We start from the raw sequence: 13,014 nt of genomic DNA on the forward strand, positions 1-13,014 counted from the left end.
TTTTAATGATATGACCAAGATGTTTTCCTCAGTCCTGCTGTTTATTTTGGTTTCTGATAGGTTCATTTTTAGTCCGACATTGACAGCTTAATTTAGTTGTAGAAGGTTCTAATGTTCCTGGATATCTGAACTAATAAGCACTATGTCATCGCCAAAGCGCAAATGATTTAAAAAGATACAGAATGATGTTCTGCTTCAGACACATTCAGAAGAAAGATAGAATGTTAACCACCTGAAGCTTCGCTTTAAGTTTGACTCGTTTCAAGACAATGTTTTCATACGACGTCAGTTTATCTTTATCTTTTTCTTTATATCCACAATGGTTGCTTCCATCTGGCGTTGAATTTGTTTATTACACACAGCTAAACTCATTCCGAATGACAGCATCTAGAAATATTGAGCATCTAAGACTAGACAGAATTAGGAAAGATATTAAGGACAAACTATTGGAAAACCTACTTTAGGAGAAAGAAAGGAAGGAACCTATTTACCCGCCCTGAGATAACCAAAAGGTAGTAACTATTTAAAAAGAGTAGTATTTTAAAAACATAGCACAATGCGACGTTCAGGCTCTGGTGAGATGGGAATGGTATAACGACTTGAAGAAAATGGCCGACGATAGACTACCATGCATTTTACTAGGGAGAAAACCAGCAGGGACCCGTCTCCCGACCGAAGAGATGGAGAACAGAGGCAAGTCCGGAATCAACAGATCGGTTAGATCTCTAAAAAGTAGAAGAGGAAGAAGGCGGTCAAGTTGAAAAATTGGTGAAAGGGGCCTAATAGAAAAAAATATATGGGCTTCAGTCTTTAACTGACCTCAGTTTTCTTTACTGTTTGCCAATAAGCTGGGTTTTCTCCCAAATCGGGTACTAAATAGCCTGAATGGTTACAATGACTTTTTTGATGCCTTCTAAGAACTGATGGAAAATAAGAATGGTAGAATATCTTTAATCAATCCTTGCTCCATCCATCCAAAGAAATCCCATGTTTCAACACAGTCGAATGCCTTATGAAAGTCTATAAAGGCGCCATGAAGTGCTATATTATGTTCTGTTTAACTTTTATTTTCAAAACATTCTTCTCTAACTTTCCAACCAATGTTATTTATTGTCACTTCATTCAAGACAACTTTCCATCTAGATATTTTCAGCCTAATAACCAACAACGTAATGTTCTTAGGTCGCCTATTTTATTTTAATTTTAATAGACCTCAAACATATAAATCACAAGAATCCCTGCTAGTAGACGTAGGGAAACAAAAAATGAAAACGTCAAAAAGTGGGTTAAAATAATTCCCGGCAACTTTTAAATGTTTTCGCTCCAAATCACTCACGGAACAGAAGCGGTGATTTCGTAATATAATAGACCCTCTAATTTGCTTTCCTTTGTAACCGGTCTCGCTTTGAATTTGTTTTGCTTTATTAAATTTACATATTTTTAAATAATTCAAAAGGCAAACGGAAGGGAGCTTTCATTTCTCCTGACTTGGCGCGTGTAATCATCTTTTGTTTGGCGAGGGACCGTTCATTGTTTCATCCGCATAACGATTTCTCCCTGTAACACACAATACAATACAGATTCGTTAGGTTTAACTTTGCAGACTGGGAAAACAACAAACATTCGACGATTCAATATCTTTAAGAAGAAACACCTCGGGGCGCCACCTAGTGACGTTAATTGTAAATAACGGCTCCTGGAGGTGACCAGACCCTCCATTCATCACGGTGCAGAGACAAGACGGCCGCAAAAGTTGCTAATTCGCACCCCGGGGACTTCTTCACGGAGCCGCACACTATGAATTATGATCTCCGAGTCTTGGGGGCCGCACGGCGAGAGAATGGAAAATGTTTGTTATCTGTGTGAAGCGGGGGAAGGGGGGAGAAAACTTTCCAGGTGTTATCTAGGCGCAACTAATTAGACAATGCTCCGAAAGAGACTGTGAATCTTGTTGTTTGAAAACACTGAAATAAGATTTCACTTTTTGTTGGGAGTTTTGCTTCTTGCATCTTTGAGGGAGTTAAATGTCATAAATTTCAATTCAGTTTGAGTAGAAAAGGACTGTTGTTGATCATTAATGTAAAATCCCCAACTTGGGTCTCGCTTTCTCTCCTTTTGTGTCAAGACAGTAGGCACACGCTTTTCCATCTAAAGTAGGTTTTCTTGTAAATCAGAAAGGCGCAATTCGACTGAGGCCAACACTGAACGACATACCGCATGCCACATGTCGTTTATTGTTGCTTGTTCTCTGCGGCAATGCCACAAACTTTGCCGAAAGGCGCAGGCGACACCGGCACTTCAGTATCGCATGCGCTTTGTTGTTTGTACTTGTGGCATACGTCCAAACCAATTCCACAAAAGCAACTTCATTTTATTGTGTCATGTCGTTAAAAACAGTCGTGGCGGCAGCCTATTTAGTAACAACTTTGAGTGCTAGAAGAAAAAGGAAGAGAAAGACGAGGTGGTGGAGAAGAAAACTATTTGTTGGTTGTGAAATGGTTTGGAGTGATTTTTATCATAAATTGGTTGCAGACGATGAAGCACTATTCCAAAATTTTACCCGCATGAGCAAAGAAGATTTTGAGTGTGAGTGTGAGAAAAATGCCGCATGTCGCATGTTACCTCAGTGGAATTGCGTCTTAAGGTTAATTGTACAACCTTCTAGCTCCTGATGCTGGGCATTTATGTGCTCGAAACATGTTCAACGGTACCTCTTAATTCAATTGGAGGACTTGTTGTGGAGAAGGCTTTGTGTTGAATTCCCTACCATCATACACTTAGAGAAAATACCACGTTACTATAAAATTTTTTAGTATCTTATATTTCATAGTTTCTCTAGGTAGTAGACGTATAGAATGTTCCTTATATAATACAGGGTTTTCCAATTGTTCCGGAACGGTCTACCTTTTTGCATAATGTGAAACCTGCAAAGACGAAATTGAAATTTGTTCAATTTTGACTTGCGTTATCCTTCAAAATTCAGCTTAAGGTGAAATAGGACTGGATAAAAATGTTTCCTGTCAAGTCTGTCCAGTTAAGAACACTTAGGTTTAGTTTAGAACACTTAAGTTTGCACGAAATTTACCCGGATGCACTAGAACGTTACGATTTGTACTACTGTCAATTTGACAGCCAATAAATCGGTTATTTTGACAGGTATCGAATTGATGTTTTTGACAGATTGTAGCCCACAGTGTCCTCTACAAACTGTCAAATGTCATGTTTTTACGAGAAATGTCACGTGACTGAGTTATTGCACGATATTTCCCCGGATGCACTAGAACGTCCCGATTTGTATTACTGTCACTTTGACAGCCAATAACTGGGTTATTTTGACAGATATGAAATTGATTTTTTTGACAGATTGTAGCCACGTGTTTTGTTTTTTAAAAGCAATCACCGCCAACTTTATCGACAAGAAAACGGAGGCGGATGCGCGCGTCAAAGAAATAAGCGGCGTTGCCTTTATTTTCAATCGGAAATTCTTCAAAGATCTGCAAGCGGACACCCGAATCGATCTGGAGAACATCGTTTACTACAAAGATGACACGCACTATTTCGTTATGACCGCGAAAAAGGCCAGTTTACTGGAAAAGGGCGTCGTTAAGCAGGTTTGTTCCTATTTCTGCGACGTTGCCAAACCGACAAATCGGTCAGAAAGTCGAGGAAAATTTTTATAATTTTTTTTTACTTTGTACTCGTTTTCCACTAAATCGAGAACGGGAAATTCAATGGTAACATTCGTTTTTTGCGTAACTCTCTCCCAAATCGAAATTTGTAGAAAAAATTAAGTTACTCGAGCTGAGTGAGAAATACGCGCAAACTGACTGGAAAATTGGATTTCCCGACCCCAAATTAGTCGAAAACGAGTCCAAACTCCAGCCCTGTATCTAAATCCAAAATGGCGGAAATTGCAAAATGGCGGCTCACGCCATTTTGTTTTTTTCCGAGTTTGGACGGGTTTTCTACTAAACCGAAGACGAGGAATTCAATGGTAACGTTCATTTTGGTATTGTTTTGATACAAACTCTTTCTAGAACATTCTGAAGGTTTCTAGAACATTATGGACCCTTCTGAAACGTTCTAGAATATTCGAGAGAGTTCTAGAACATGCTGGAGGCTTTCAGCACGTTTTAGATACTTCTTAGATTAGATACTTTTAGAAAGATCTTCTAAATTTTTGAGCACAATTTGACAGTTTTGGCGTTAATGACAGTTGTCACGTGATTTTAGAACACTAGTTAGCGAGACAGTCGCGTGACAACTGTCAAAATACTTATCAAAAACACGTTTTATATCGAATACTGCAAGAAAACTGTTCTAAACTCTGATTTTTACCACTTTTGAATACAGTTTGACAGTTTTGACGTTAGTGACAGTTGTCACGTGATTTTAGAACACTAGTTAGCGAGACAGTCGCGTGACAACTGTCAAAATACTTATCAAAAACACGTTTTATATCGAATACTGCAAGAAAACTGATCTAAACTCTGATTTTTACCACTTTTGAATACAGTTTGACAGTTTTGACGTTAGTGACAGTTGTCACGTGATTTTAGAACACTATTTAGCTTGAAGGTCACGTGACAACTGTAAAAATAACTAATAAATCTCAAAAATACGTTTTAAATCGAATACTTCAAAAAAAAAACTGTTCTAAACTCTGATTTTTGGCCACTTTTGAGCACAGTTTGACAGTTTTGACGTTAGTGACAGTATGTCACGTGATTCTAAAACACTATTTAGCGAGATGGTCACGTGACAAAGTAATAATCTCAAAAGTAACAATTATTCAGACTAAAACAACAGCAGAATCGATTCTTGCCGGTTTTGAGGCAAAGGAATACAATTTGGCACAGATTGACCACGAACGAGCCAAATTCAGCGTCCAATGTGGTCCCAACAGACGTAGAATGGCTCAAAAGTAACAAATATGCATACTAGAACATCAGCGGAATCGATCTTTGCCAGTTTTGAGACGAAAGAATACAATTTGGCACAGATTGACCACGAACGAGCCAAATTCAGCGTCCAATGTGGTCCCAACAGACGTACAATGGCTCAAAAGTAACAAATATGCAGACTAGAACAACAGCAGAATCGATCTTTGCCAGTTTTGAGACGAAAGAATACAATTTGGCACAGATTGACCACGAACGAGCCAAATTCAGCGTCCAATGTGGTCCCATTAGACGTAGAATGGCTCAAAAGTAACAAATATGCAGATTAGAACAACAGCGGAATCAATCTTTGCTGGTTTTGAGATGAAAGAATACAATTTGGCACAGATTGACCACGAACGAGCAAAAATCAGCGTCCAATGTGGTCCCAACAGACGTAGAATGGCGGCGTAGAGTGGTAGAATGCATACTATTAAATTTTCTTACTGAAATTATTCAATTTGTTAGAAAGCACAGTAATACACATAACAATTAAAGGTGGGTTAACTGTAACAAATAAAGCGGGAAAATTTCCCGTTTGTTCTTGCCAACATTAACATGAAACCTCAACTGAAAGCGGAAACTTTTACCCGACTTCATTAGTTGAACGAGCTAAATGTCGGCACTTTGTAGCTTAACCAAAAACAACTGCTATAGCTTTGCTAATATCATCATCCGCTAAGGTAACGTTACATTTTCCAGAAATATTTACTTTCGTATCTTGAAATTTAGTTTAGCTACGACCATCATAAAAAGTAGCTAAAAATATACTGTGAATGAGCAATATAACTGGTACAAGTTGCAAATTTAGTGTGCAAAATAGTATCAGACAAGTGTGGACAAGACACTTTTTCCAAGAGTTGGAAACAATATTTTTTCTACTTCTACAGGAGTATTGGATAATTCTTATTAAAAATTTTATATATTATTGTTATCCTCACTAACAGTTGGCATCAAAACATTTCATTTTGGCTTGTTATTTGGGGAAATAAAAAAGAAAATGATACAAACTTACATTAATTGATTATAAGTCAAACTAGTTCAACACCTCAATTAGGACAAATTAAGAAATTTTATTGAAGAGTCATCTTGATAACTAACCCTTACACATTTAATCTCGTTGGTTCAAAACAGTACAAATTCAATACACTTTTCTGTGGAGAGGTTGCTTAAATGCTAACTTATGTCACGTAATTTCCCTCTAATATGCAAATACAGTTAATCTTGGATTAACTACTTGTTGGGAAATTCTGGCAGGATTGTTGGCACATTAACCTGTCGCGTCAAGCAGGAAAATTCGGGAAAACTGTATACTCTTCCAACTAACTTATTCATCAAGGACGGCATTTGCCTAAAGCCGGATCTAATCAAACTCTCGCTCAACATTCCGGGGCAATTGCAATTAAAAACAAATACCATTTCCCCGCCGAGTTTTAGATCTTATTAAATGATAACCGAGCTTAATTCGGGGGTTTATCAAACTCGTTACACTCAGGCAGACGAAGTCGGTTACTTGTTGTTTTGTCGAGTTAAACGTAATTTTACGTGTGCCCGCTCCTATTGACGTTACGGAGGTAATCTGTCTTAACGGTAAAAGTTAGAGTAAATTTCGTTTCGGAAATTGTTGTTTGCTGTCAGGATCTTTGCGAATTGCTTCGTCTTTGACTGGGATCCAGTTTTTGTCTAGGCTAGATCGATACATTTTACACGGTCGAATTGAAATTTTCATTTTATTCCAGTAAAAGCAAACATTTCACTGTATTATACGGGGTGAGTCAGGGTTAAACGACCAAACCTATACTATGCCTAGAGAATTGGATTTTAGGAAGAAAATAGTAATAAAGGTGTGACCGAAAATGAGTTGTTACCGAATACAGCTCGGAACACAGGGTGAAAATTTTTATATTACATAACTTAATGAAATATGAAGATCAATTTTTCTACATACACTACTTATATTACAATGTACTTTTTCTGGGCCGAATCCCCATTTCATCTTCCCAAACTTAAAAAATACCACCCTGTACATTTTCACTACAATGTGTACACTGTAACTGGGGAGATCCTAAAGTGTAGTGTAAGTAGAAAAATTAATCTTGCTTTGTCATGAATAAATAAAGTTATGTAATAAGACCTTTAAAAAATCTGAAGCTTTATCACCCTGTATCTCGGTAACAACGCATTTTCGGACACAACTTTCTGCTTAAAATGCTTTAACCCTGACTCACCCTGTATAAGTGTTATAAAAAGCATTTTGTCTACGACTGTTGAATAATATGCCCATTACTCACTAGTATTGAATAGATAATAACACCCGTTATCTACCTCCGTAATAAGTCATTACTCTCTAGTTTAGTCCACCAGCGCACACCAACAATATATAGCAAAAATCAAAGTAAAATGGAGTGACGTACCAGTATAATATAGAAACATAAATGTTTTGAATGTAACATTTGTGAACTTTTGCTTCTTCATTTGGCAATTTTTAAATATTTACCTTCCTGTGACGTAGAAGTCCATAGTGTTATTTCTCAATCTTGATTTTCCTTTCTATTAAATTATTACGCCATATTTTGACAGATGGCATTTTGCTGTCAGTATAGCTATGTCTGTTGTTCTATTCGAACCTTGGAAACTATCAAATACAATCCCATAGAGGAAGAAAACAACGAAACATACTTGAAAAGAAACGAAATCAGTTTGAATGCTCTTTATACTTTCATCAGTAAATTTTTGGCATGTATAACATTTGGTTTTGTGTTTCTAACTTAATTTTAGTCTCTTTTTAAAGTTCTTTTTAAAATCCTCTCCATAAAACTGTAAAAACACTCCTAAAATATAGTAAAATCAGTATAGGCAGTACCAAATGCATTTTATAGCTTTATGAATGGAATTTTGACAGTTTTGTCATTTGGCCGTCAGTTACAGCTCTGTGCTTAACTTGGAAACTGTCAAATTCCCTTCCATGGAGATACAAAACCACGAAACACAGTTGAAAAGTAACAAAATCAGTCTGACTTTGGTTGAATACACTCACCAGTGCATTTTTGGTCTTTATAATATTTGGTAGTGTTTCTGACTAAATTTTATTTTCTTTTTAAATTTGACAAACGTCAAAATCCTTTCCATAAAGCTGTAAAACGACAAAACACTCTTAAAAGCCAGTAAAATTAGTATATGCAGTACCAAACGTATTTTATAGCTTTATGAATGGAATTTTGACAGTTATGACATTTAGCCGTCAGTTACAGCTCTGTGCTTAACTTGAAAACTGTCAAATTCCCTCACATGGAGGTACAACGAAACATAGTTGAAAAGTAACAAAATCAGTGTGACCACATTTACATTCATTCTTGCTATAAGTGGTTTTTGTTATAATTATAATCAAAGTCAAATTCAACTTTACTTTCGTTTCGTTCTACTTTATCTCATTTCCATTCAGTCATTACAGATTATTGAAATCGATTAAGTAAAAATAGCATTGTCAAAGAGGCAACGTTCCTGAAAAAGTCTTAAATACGAGTCGCCAAGAAAAAGGAAAAGTTGCCTAATTCAGTGCAGGTTATGGACCGGAAAAACCATTAGGTGATCGCGGAGTAATCGGATTTGAAACTCCCTGACATTAATTTAGGCGCCAATCCTCGAATTGGGCAATTTGTTTGTGCAATCCTTCCACAACCCGCTCATCTTTTCTCTATTATCGAACCAAATTCGCTTTTTTTTCTGGATGGAGAAATATTGCGCCCGGGGTGGACGTTGCATAAATCTAACCAGCCGAATTTTCCAACTAAAAGAGAATGGCTACGGGGGAACTTCATTACTTTTTAACATCTAACTGGTCCTGTTGAAGCTTACTTGGCAGGAAACCACCCTTCAATTTCTTAGGGTTTAATGTGGAAACCCAAAAAGTTTACACACTTTAACATTTGCCATACGAAATGATCCGTTGTGGTTTGGGATGAAAACTTTTCGTAGTAGGCCCGGTATGTTGTAATGTATTCAATTTCCTCATGTATGCATTGGAAATAAAATGGAATAGTATAACAAATGTGCAGCAAAAAGGTCCTAACTGCGTCTAAGCCGAATGATAAATTTATTATAATGGGGCCCGTATAACCGGGCTGGCCGATAAATCTGGTGCGTTGCCGATTCTGCACCATTTCAATAAAACACACCCGAAAACATATCGTTCTGTATGGGAATTCGATGGCCCATTTGGTTTTCCTTTTCGATAACCCTCTCATTTACGTTATTAGATTCGATAGGGCCCTATAATAGCCGCATCATGAATTTTTATCTGACCATCGTAAAAATATAAATTATGTTTCTATTGACTTGGTACATAACGTTACTTTTATGAAGTTCCTATATTTATAATTATGTTTTACATACATTTTGGCCTTGTATGAGGCGCTGTTATGATGAAACAACAGAATCTTCAACAATGATTGGACATTAATATAATAAGTATATAGTTGACTATACTTTCCAGAATTTGTAACTTATTACTTTATTAGAGTGTAATAAGATAATATTGTCATTTTGTAGATAGACAAAATTTTATTTAAAAAATTTACTCCCCGAAGATTATCTCCCGAATTGACTTTAATAATTTAACTTTTTCTATAAAATTGATATTTTTTCTTAAAATATTTTAAGTCATCATATGTGTCAATTATTATAAATAAAGCGTTTGACAACGTTTAAAATAACGCAATTTTGCCCCAATTTAATAACCAATAAGAAAGACAAAATAGAAATCCTTAATAATAACGTAATAGTATTATCAGAGCGACGTAGGCAAGGAGTTTTATAATTGTCGTATTACATTTTTCTTTTGTACGGTACGTTATTCTAATAATTAAAGCAAATATTGTTATAACTTTAGTTTATAATATAGAATACTAATAATGAATATTTATTAACTAATAACTAGTTTTGAGGATCGTTTCTATTTTATTTTTGAAAGAAGATTATTTTTGGAAGAAGAGCTACAATTAATATTTAACGTTAAAATAACTAACCTCTTCTATACCGAGTGTATTTCCAAAAGTAAAGTATATGTTCCTACTAAAAGTTGTGGAGAAATCATATAGATTACTATATCTTTGACGTTTATTGACTTTAAAGTTTGTAGAACTTTTGCCTGACTTCTGAGTTTCTAATCTATTTTTACAGATGTAAGTACAGTTCAATTTTCACTTGATTACAGCGACCCTTCTAAGTGAAAATTGCATCCTTCTGGTGGCATTATTATTCAAATCATAACTACGATATAACAAATTGGCAGCACATCAAACACCCTAAAGAAACAGCTTTCAGGCATTTTATGGTCATTTTTGTAAAAAAGTACCATCTATTTCGGATCGGGCACTTTTTGTCAAATAAACATAAAATTCATCAAGCTGTTTCTAGGGCTTTCATGCATGACTTTCGGCAAATTTTACATGCACTTCACATATTACTATTGAAAATGAAATGTAAAACAAACCCAAACTGATCAGCTGAACTGAGGGTGACAATTTAAACAGAAGAAAGATAAAACTGCACTGGAAGAAAAGAAGAGCAAGGGCTTTCATTTAAAAATAAAAACAGAAAGCAATAATCCAAAAACAAAATGAAGAGACAAACATCAAACTTCATGAATGAAAGTGGGAAGTCAAAATAAAAACTAATTAAACCAAAAGTTGTAATTATACCTTTTTGACTAGGCTGTAACTATTTTGGCGATAACAAGCAAATTTTCATTGTGTGACTGCAACCCTCATTGTAATTGCGAATAAATGTTTCCAAATTTTAATACATTTTAACTTTTCTCAAATAGTAAAGGAAAATTAAATTCAGTCACTACTGCATGTCCAGCCTTGCAAAATTTCCTTCTACCATTTTCCTTCGGGCATGCAGCAGTAACGTGACTTTAATTTTATTCGGTTTTGCGAACTTAACTGAATTTTCCAACCATTCAGAGAATACTAACCGCGGCTTATCCAACATTGTCACCAAAAAAATCGAAGGAAGCGAAAATTAAAATAATGAGAAACGATTTACCTTCATCTGAAGAGCTAGAATTATCAAAAAAACCTCTTTTTTGATAATTCCTTAAACGTTTCTGCTCTTAACTGAAAAAATTGATGACAAAAAAGGAAAAGTGGAGCTAGAAAGCAGGGATCTAGAAAAAAGGACAAATCAAGAACGGACAATCTAAAGGACAAAAGGAAAGGGACAATTTGGCTAACAAAGTGTGGATGTTGGAGACACCAAAATTTGCCGGGAGATGTGGAAGAGTAACGGAACAAGTCTGGGATACTGTACAATGCGATGATGGAGAGAGACAATTTGAAGTGTGAAGGAGTGAAGACGATGGAGGAAGAATTTAAAAAGTTAAGAGTGAAAGTGGAGTGAGTGGAAGAACTAGAGAAACAGCTGAGAAATGCTTCTAAAGAAGAACGTTATTAGTTAGTTAGTCTTGTAAGTGAGGGATCTAGTTACTGAACGTTCGAGTTAAATGATAATGAGGTTTTATTATAGGAGGGTGATCACTTGGCAATCGAAACACGCACAATTGACGCATTGCAATGCACTGAATTATAAATGCAGACCGAATAAGGGTAAGGAACGGCAATAAAAGGGGTTGGACATTCCCCTTCAGGTTATTGCAGCACTTTGAGCACAAAAGTCATCGAGTGTTTGGTCGTCGAAAAGCAAAATAAGTTAACGACATCGTTTTGGGAAAACCCCATGAACATAAATACGTAGAAATAAGTTTCGGGTGCGTGGCGTTTATGGAAATTCCGATGAAATACTGGCGAATAAATGGAACAAATGGTCCGCATAACACTCGAGCCTTATCGAGATCCCCCCTCAGCTTTTCAGCATGTTATATAAATAGCGCAAAAAAGCTCCTCGGCGAATTTTTATCGTGGTTTTTGCCTCCCGAGGCATTTTTATGGCTAATTTATGCAATATTTTTACGGCCATGGTCGAATTGCCCGCTAGATAAGATAGATTTCGGACCCCATGGAACGCTTGTCATATGCTATTGTATTGTCCCGGACATTCGTATGTTCGTGCAACGTTGACATTACCATCTGGTTAACATAAGAATGTTGCCGAGGGCCCTTCGGGGATTCTTTCTAACTAATTAAGGTGCCGGAATTGTATACTTTTTTCGTCCTTTTGTTCTGCCCTTTGTTCGACGGTCGCACAATCAAATTGCAAAGTTCCTTTTAGGTCGATGAGCTTTTTGTTGCAACTCGGTAAAGACGAATTAAGATTCTAACCGGAAGAAACCAGTGGCGTAACGAGTATCATATGGGTTCCAATTACCAATTACCAACCAAAAATTAAACTAAACTATGTTTTTAACATAAAAAAATTTCATTGTTGTCAAAGTGAATCCATAACACGAATAATCAAAGTATTTGTGGAGGAGCAACCGGATTTTTTTGAGAGCGATTCTTCCTCACCATTTGTGATTCACCACAAGCTTCTTCTTCTTGTTTGGTCTATAAAGTTCTGCTGAGAAAAATGTATTATAACCTCACTTTTTGTCCTTTTTTCAGCAGATTTTGTATAAAAAACTTTAGCACACCGGAAAAAACTTAAGTAAAACTTAAGTTGAGGTTTGAATGTGACAGATCAAGTAATGAAAATATCATAGTCTAAACTAAACTTATCTAAGATGTTGTTGGAAAAACGGGCATTTGAGATGGAAATTTGTCACTTGAATTAATTTTTCTAATGCAGTGGTTTTAGTAACTAGTTTCCTTTCGTCTGTCTCAATACTTGTAAAACGGTTTTTAATGTATTTTTTTTAATTTAGCAATCATTGCAAGTGATATTATAAAAACAACAAAAAAATAATAATTATCATTAAGTGGAGGATTTGGAACAAAAACACAGACAACCACCTCTCTTTTACAACGTGGCTGTGAAATTAACGAGTTATTTTAAAGGTAAGAGGTATCTCGGAATAAAACGTTCCGGGCAGCAGCGTCGAAAATATCAACTTTTTCCTCGTTTTTGCCCAGTAAACGTTTTTTAAAATTAACACCCGGACTCTCGGAGCTCGAAG

At 36.0% G+C, this 13,014-nt stretch overlaps 1 long non-coding RNA gene across 1 annotated transcript; it reads left to right on the forward strand.

The window, feature by feature from the left end:
* The first annotated feature begins 337 nt into the window (after window positions 1-337).
* Window positions 338-814, forward strand: LOC145740589 (uncharacterized). Its single transcript, XR_014181480.1, has 2 exons — window positions 338-512; window positions 570-814. It is a non-coding gene; the product is annotated as an uncharacterized LOC145740589 (long non-coding RNA).
* Window positions 815-13,014: the final 12,200 nt, after the last annotated feature.

Source organism: Ips typographus, linkage group LG1 (genome assembly GCF_016097725.1).
Source record: "Ips typographus isolate SLU linkage group LG1, UJ_Ityp_2.0, whole genome shotgun sequence".
Classification (NCBI taxonomy): Eukaryota; Metazoa; Arthropoda; class Insecta; order Coleoptera; family Curculionidae; genus Ips; species Ips typographus.